Below are 8,305 nucleotides of genomic sequence, written 5' to 3'. Positions count from 1 at the left end.
CTCCGACGGCCGCGTCGCCCGTGCGCGCCGCCAGGCAGGACTGGGATGCCCGCAGGCCGCAGCTGCCTTCTCCGCCGAGGAAATCATCCGCTTCGATGGAGAAGGATTCTGGTGGATGGCAAGGATCTTCGATGGAGGAGTACGGTGCTGTAGCCTGTAGTGCTGCAGCAGTCCATGCGTCCATGGTGGAGGCGACTGGGAGAGAAACGAGCGGTGGAGAAAAATCGAGCGTGGGGTTGCCGGCTGTTTTTTTTTATTTATTTTGACTGTGACGTAGCGTGCTCGTGCATGGTCATGGACAACTGCTAAAAACACGTTACATGGATTGCATAATAAGATAATAATATTATAAAATTAAATATCGATGTTAAAGTGATATTTAATTTTAAAAAAAATTATAAAATTAACACAGTCACGAAGAGCGCGGCGTCACATGTTCAGAAACTCTACTGTACAGACCTTTCTATGATGCGACTAAGATAACCAGCTTGTTCGATTCAGAGCTTATTCAACAATGTTTTTCTCTCACAACAAATCAACATCAGCCAGAATCAGCCAGCAAGAAACCATCCAGCGAACAGGGTGAATGTTTTATATCGGCAGGAAGAGATCTCCGATATCTGTTTCTTTCGTACGCCAATAAATCCACGAACTCCATATCATCCGGTACACATGTTCGAGTATATATGTAAATATTAGTGCTTGTCACATGACTGCGTGTCTTGAAAAATCACTCACAACAAAGTATGTTACACTCATTGTATAAATATATGTTGTAAATATCAGATTCATTAATATTGATGTCTTATATACTGTATAACCAAAAGCAGCTTTTAGCTAGTTCAAATTTCATGGCACCGTCAGCCCTCCTTTTGGGTGCGTTTGGTTGAGGAGCTATGACTTCTATAAAAACTACACCAGTCTCTCAGTTACGAGCACCCTAGATGCACTACCCCTCATCCAAGGTAGGACCTTCTCGTTGGACACTAGATGATCAGCAGTTTCGATGCCTCTTTGACCAGGTTGAATAGTTCACAGGGCCTAGACCGCATGGATGGTGCTTCCCTTTCCTTCATCTTCAACTACAGATGATATGCCGATAAAACACTAATAAAAACGAGTGTGTCAACAGATTCCATGGATGATTCTAGCTACTAAAGTATTGAGTGGATAACCCATCCTCTCGTGCCGACTGAAATCACTGAACTGTACTATATTGAAGTGTTCTACACCTTTTGAAATGTGCAACTATAGAAGCTAAGGACCCAGTACATGGATAAGAAGAGCACCTGCACAACCAAAATAGATATATACTGAATGAGAAAGTTTTTTACTTCTATACTTTTGTACACAAGTAGCACTAAAAAATATGCTAATATGCAGTACATGATTTATAATCCCAACATTCAAAAATGTTATTCTAGTAGAATCTGCTGACCACCCAAACAATGTTAGAAAAAAGGGGTTACGTTGATGCTCAGAACGTACAGCTCAACTCAAAAGGAATTGACGTTTCGTTTCTGCTGTTGATATCAGTTGATATCTAAGTATTGTGCTTTTGATATCAGTTAATATCTAAGGCTAAAAAATTCTCTGTATAATATTTTTCTTATTTTTCACACCTTAAGGATCCACGTTCACCACCTATGCGTGCGGTCGTCGTTGTGACAGAACCGCTAAATTTATACAAGTTCAAGTACGACTGTCCCCGTTTAACACGTTGACACGCACATATTTGCACTCATATAAACCCGATAGTCCACCGAGTATCACGAAGGACCTCGGTAAATCAACTTCACAACCAAGATCGTACTTGATTAAGCGAATACATATCACGTACACAGAGTTTGCAGCAAAAAAAATATTACAATACTGAGTTCAACTTGATTAGGTAAAACAAGAAAGCTTTGAAATACTTACAATAACATAAGTTTGAAATCATATTGCTAGCTCAGATGACACCCTCCAACAAAAGTATAGATGAGAAGTACATACACAGTAGCCGAGCCCACCGGCATTTAGTTACCACCTTCAGCAGACAGAGCATTTCACCTGCAACAGGGTGGAATAAAACCCTGAGTACTCAATTGTACTCAGCAAGACTTACCCGATAGGAGAAAATATAAAATGACTCCAAGGATATGCAAGGTTTATTTAGTGGAGCTGATTGGATTGCACAACTTTGCAAAAGAGCATTACTAACATAAGTCCTTACTTTCAATATTGTTATCAATGTTTTAGCGTTGACTTAAGTAGGGCCATTTAGAACTAAGTTTGCACATATTCTATAACAACCATTTGATTAAAAGCATCACAGTAGTAACTATATTCAATTATCATGATCCATAGAACCATCATGTTTCATCAGTTACTACGTCTGCTGGAGCAAGGTATGAGTTTCTCACTATCTAGGAGAGACGACGATTCGAATCGATTACATCCAGCTGGATAATCCCAAACACACACACGTACGAGCGTACATTAGCTCATATGGATCACCATTCACTCCATTCGGCAGTGAGTCTGGACCGTTTCGCAAAACTCATGGTCCTGTATCCTCACAAGTCATGCACGTTCAGCCCGTAGCCCGTAGCAAGTAGGGTCTTGGATCAGTCCTCTTCCTTCAATACTCTCCTCCCAGCAATGCTAACAGTCCAATGCTCATCTCGAATGAGCTAATCGGCTTTACGGTCAACTATAACTTAGGCCCCTGTTATGTGTTTAGTACCTTCAATCTCAACCAAGACCCGACAACGGAGCGGTCCTTAAATGACACAGACGGGATCAAAGAATATATACCTAGCCGGCATCAACAACAACATAGTAACACCGGATCCCGCTCGGTCTCCAGTTATCCATTATCACATGGTTCTTTTCCACGATAGCAAATATAGCCAACCGTGTCAGAGCAGCCACCTATGTCTCACGGATGACAGGAATCACCCGACTTCTACCGGTATAAGCATAGCTAAGCATAGAGCGACTTATACATACTAGTAAAGTTGCAAGTACATATATTGTGGACAAGGTATGTAATGCAACAACAGTTTCAATCAACTCTTATAAATTAATGCACAAGACAAAAGATAAACTCGAGTGAATTTTTAAAAGAGAGGTAGGAGGCTTGTAATGCTCCGAGGCTTGCCTACGTTGCAGAGAAGGTTAGTTCCACAGTGACACCACAGAGTTAGACTGGACATCATCGCTACTGATGGATGAACCTTCTCCGAACTTGATCAACACGAACCTTCTCACTCACGTATGCACTACACGTAGATAATGATGCATGCTTTAGCATGATGGAATGCATGACATGATGCATGACAAAGCATTGGATAAAGCATAACAAGATTAACTAACTTGAGTACAACTTTCCTTCACGGTACAATTGCAAGTAATTATAATAAGCACCTTTTAGTTTTTTTAAGAAGTCAAACATGAGCTTAATAAGGAGTAACACTGCATGAGACAAGCAATATTAGAATGAGATCACATCAACTTGGTTTAAGTACTATTGCACAAGTTTGGTTAATCAAGCATCACATAAGTTATCATGCTAAGATAATAAAGCATATCACACTTAACATACAAGTTATAACAATGCTTTATGGAACATTGACATGGAAACATATCTATAGCTTAACCCTTTTTACCCAAGAGGTTGCAGCTAAGAAGTAATTAAGATCACATGCATGCATTCACCAAAGAAAGGCTTAATTAACTAAAAAGTATTTTTAATATTTTTACTGTTTATTAACTCAAGATGATTATGATCATAACAAGATGGTAATTTCTTTGCCATGAAACAGCAGGGATGAATGTGCTTCATGGGCTACAATTAATTCCAAAATTACACCCAAGTCTTAATATGATTTATGTTAATGATTTTAATATTTACTAACTAATTAACTAAGCATATAATTAAGATATAATTAAACATCATCAAATTAATCCCAAACTTTTTGTGGAGGAAGGTATTAACATAAAACAGATACACAAAAGTTTTCATGGTCACGAGATATTTATTTTAGCCTATAAAAATCATGGAAGGTGCATTTATTAATTAAAAGTGGTAATTTTCAATCATAGCAAAATTACTGAAAATGCTCAACTCATATTTTTCCTACATAGAGCACATCATGAAGAGGCTACACAAAAAGTTTCATGATTTTATCATACAGAAATATTTATTTATGAAATAACAAAGATCAGCACATTTATAGAAAATAACAAAAAAGGGAAAAGGAAAAAGGAACTTGGGCCCAAATCGGCCCAACTCGGCCTGGTACAACGGGGAGGCCAGCCCATGCACAAGGCAGGACAGCCCAACAGCGCGAGCAGACCAGCCCAACGCGGCCTGCCCAGGCGCGACCTGGCGGTTTTACAAAAAGGCCCTCGGGCTTTTGAAAATTTATTATTTCCACACAAACCACTATTTACTCGAGTCACACGGTTTGCACTTAGACCCTTACATTTTTCTCTATTCACACTCCTGGCTCCCTTTTCTTCTCCCCGACTAGCAGGGCAGAGGAGGTGGCCGGTCGGCTCGACTCCGGTCGGCGGGGCGAGCGGTCGGTGGCGAGGGAGAGATGCCAAAGCATCTCCATACCCGGGGCGCACCCATAGGTGGCCACGGATTGCTCTGGCATGGCTTGTAGGGGCTCGGCCATGCGCAGCGGCGGGCACGGCGGCGCAGAGCACGGCGACACGGCGGCGGCTCACTGCTACAGATCTTCTCCGTCCTATATAGGGTCCGGGATAGCTCGGCGAGGCTCACCATGACTTGACCGGCTCCAAAGACGAGGCGGTGGTGCAGTAGAGGTGCGCTGCCGTCGAGGATGGCAGGGCGGCGGCGTGCACCGGCGGCGAGCTTGGGTTTCGGCGTGTCCTGAGGATGAACGGTGAAACGAGAGAGCCGATGAGCATCACGACAGCACAAGGAACGTAGCGAAATGGAGAGGAAGAAGGGAGATCAACTAGAGCGAGCTGGCCACGGCGAGGAGGTCGCGACGGCGATGGCTGGCGGTCGTAGTGGAATTCCAGCGCACGGACGACACCGACCGGTTGAGATGGCGCAAGAGCATCAGGGAGCTCGGGCGAACACGGCACAAGCGCTAGGAGGGAGAGAGACAGCCAGAGATGGCCTGGCCACGATGAGGTGCTTGCGGCAGCCATGGCGGACTGCCGCGACAGGTACCGGCGTTGAGGGTGATTTCGTCCAGTAGCGCTTCAATGACCGAACGCAATCGACGACCAAGGAGGTAGTGAAGCTAGCCACGTGGGGAATTGGGCGAGGATGGAGCAGCTGTGGCTAGTTTGGCCGGCGCGTGGAGATGACCGGCGGCAGAGCAGAAAAGGAAAGAGAGCACGATGGTAGCGGTGTTGTGCTTATGAAGGCGAGGACTTCTTCTCCAACTGCCCAGAACCTGCTCGAGCGAGCCACGCAGCTTGGAACGTGGCCACACACGAGGAAATGGCGGGAAGGCCACCGTGACACCGGTGAACAGAGAGAGGAGAAAACAGGGACAGCTTCGGCACTGTAGCAGTGGCAAGCTTGATCTTCTTGTGCCTTTTTCTCTCAATTCCATATGATAACTCGAAAATCTCCGAGAATGAAAGTTGTCCAACTTGAAGTGATCTCCATCTTTGCTTTAAGGCTCATCTCCAAATTCACAATAGTTTTGAAAGTAGGATTTTGAATTTGGGAATTTTGAATTCCAATTAGGGTTAATAAAATAGTTAATTAGCAACTTTGGTAATTAATTAACAACCAATTACTAGTCAAACATCACAACCAAATACACGTTATCATAGATCAAACATTACCTCAATCAATGAAATAAAATTTATACCACTTTTAGTTATGAAAATTCATTTAATAAATCGCCTATTTCTAGACTTAAAAGATTTCGTTAAAGTGATTCAAGACAGCATTAGATTGAAACTTGTGGCTACTGTTTGAATATGTTAGAAGTGGATTTGATTCTTGATCCTTAAACAAAGTTTGTAGTACACAATCAATACTTCAACTTTTATTTAGACCAAACTTTCATATTTTGAATAAAAAGCAAAGTTACAATTGAAGCAAAAAAGGGATCATGAAAAAGGCTTAAACTAGTGTTTTGAATATTTTTAAGCACTTTCCTCACATTTTTCAAATACAAACCCTAACTAACTTTTGTTAAAGAGTTAAATTAGAGTTGTTTGAACATGAATATAAGGTTTAGTTGACATCACATGTTTCTACTTATTAACAAAAGTGTTTTTAAGCACATTTGAAACTATCATTTCATGTAACATAAGAAACATATTATAAACAAAATATGAAACACTACCATGCAACATATGAAACATCACATATGCCACATAGACATGGTATAATTGAAACATGAAATACATTTATGCCTTCATGTTTAATGGTTATGCATGATGATGAACATGATTAAGTTTTAAATATTACCATAACACCAGAGGTGTTATAGTCGTGACGCCCGGACCGCCCTTGCCGAGCTTGTCCTCGTCGCGTCGTCCTCAAAGCTCGACGTGAACACTGAACACTGTAAACATCTCATTCCTGCAGAAAAAGACGATGATATAGCAGTCCGGTGAAGCACCATAATATAATTCATTAATTGGACCAAGATCCAACTATCCAAGAGCTATCCAGTCAACAAATTTGAAGACAATATATGCAGTCGACCTGAAAACAAAATACAGCTCACTTCCATCAGCTTGCTTAGGAACGCCCCCCTGAAAACAGTGTGCCTAAACTTCTATAAAGTGCAGTGCGCCACTCAAACTTCAGCATTATTAGCACAGATGTAAATAGTCATCTTGCAATCTGCAAACAGTCATAGAATAAAAGTCCACTACACTTGCAGATAGTGCACAATACAGAGTCTAAAGAATTGGATTGAACACATACTGAGGAAGTTAGCATGGTACCAGATGTGACAGATCCTTGCATAGTTTCTGTGAAAACAATATGTTTACATTTCCTGATATCCTCGATTATGATTGCTGATCTACAAGATTGATAGCTGAGTTAGTACAAGTACCATGATATATTGATAACTGGTATAGGAGCTCTCGGAGATTAATGCATTTTCTAGAAACCTGATTAAATAACGTACAATACCAAATTGCAGGCAAGTAGGCATCACCGAGCACTGTGGACAGCACAAAAATTATGCGCCAACATATAGCAACGATAGTAAGGAAAAAATATTTCTATTGATAAATATAATATAATTAGTCAAGTAGATAAGATAATTACCTTCAGAGTTACGCTCTTGTTCTTCAGACTTTAGGAATTAGGAATCAGGAACACGAAGACAAGAATTATGCAACCTGCGGCCTGCTCCTTCCTGGCCTCCTGGAGGCCTCCGCAGATCCGCTCTGCAGTCTCTGTGTGGACTGCTGATAGCAGTATGCACAGATTGACGGATCAGATAATCAGATGACAGCTAATCCTGGAATCGGCAGGTCTGATAGGCCAGATTATTTGGGCACCATCGGAATCGGGGGACCTGTTCGTGCGTACCGGTCGCACTCCCTCCCGCACGGCCCTGGATGCAGTTAACCAAATTACAGATCAGTCAGATCAAATGAGGACAGTTAACCAGATCAAATGAGAAGGGTGCAACATGATGGATTGGATCGAGTGGAGGAAAGAGAGAACCAAGATCGGAGGTGACTGAACCTAGCCATCAGCAGAGATGTAGCAGATGCACTTGTTGCCCCCTGCTGTTGGCCTCACCACCACCATCGCTCTTGCCGCCAGGCACCTGCTATCCGATTTGTGGCAATTAGGGGCTGTAGCCCCCCCCCCCCCCCCCCCGGAACAGTAGACTCGTTCTATGCAACACCCTCGGTGTTAAGCACCTAGTTAATAACTTGATCATGTCATCATCAAGCATCATGGCATAGATGCATGTCATGTTTCATTTATAACATTAATATGTGTTGCATGAAATGATAACAAAAAGGTTGGTGAAGTATTTGGAATTCGATTTTGAATTCAAAATTTTTGGGAGGAATTATTAAAATAAATTTCATGAATAAGACTTGTGCAACCTTTATTTCATGAATTGGTACAAAATTTGTGCTTTGAAATTGTATAACTGATTGAGTTGTTTGAATAGTAATTATTCACTAATTGAATACCAAATTTGTAAATAAATTATTTATTAACCCTAAACTCAAATCCCCAAATTCAAAATCCTACTTTCAAAACTAATTGGAATTTGGAGTTGGTTCAAAAATGAAAGTTGTAGATTTTTTAATTTTGAACAGCTTTCATGTT

The 8,305-nt window shown here is 41.5% G+C and overlaps 1 long non-coding RNA gene across 15 annotated transcripts; it reads right to left on the bottom strand.

Annotated features, from left to right (window-relative positions):
* Positions 1 to 734: 734 nt before the first annotated feature.
* On the bottom strand, positions 735 to 7,812 carry LOC136518452 (uncharacterized). 15 transcript variants are annotated; one of them, XR_010774502.1, is made up of 8 exons: positions 7,703 to 7,812; positions 7,277 to 7,568; positions 7,117 to 7,169; positions 6,926 to 7,025; positions 6,701 to 6,841; positions 6,461 to 6,574; positions 3,146 to 3,266; positions 1,817 to 2,052 (listed from the first exon to the last, which is right to left on the bottom strand). It is a non-coding gene; the product is annotated as an uncharacterized lncRNA (long non-coding RNA). The 15 variants fall into 15 exon arrangements; XR_010774504.1 differs by having other exon boundaries at positions 6,946 to 7,025; XR_010774506.1 differs by having other exon boundaries at positions 6,946 to 7,025; positions 7,134 to 7,169.
* Positions 7,813 to 8,305: the final 493 nt, after the last annotated feature.

This window comes from Miscanthus floridulus, chromosome 17, assembly GCF_019320115.1.
Source record: "Miscanthus floridulus cultivar M001 chromosome 17, ASM1932011v1, whole genome shotgun sequence".
In the NCBI taxonomy this organism is placed as follows: Eukaryota; Viridiplantae; Streptophyta; class Magnoliopsida; order Poales; family Poaceae; genus Miscanthus; species Miscanthus floridulus.
The sequence above is the reverse complement of the archived record's forward strand: the minus strand, read 5'-3'. Positions and strand labels throughout refer to the sequence as shown.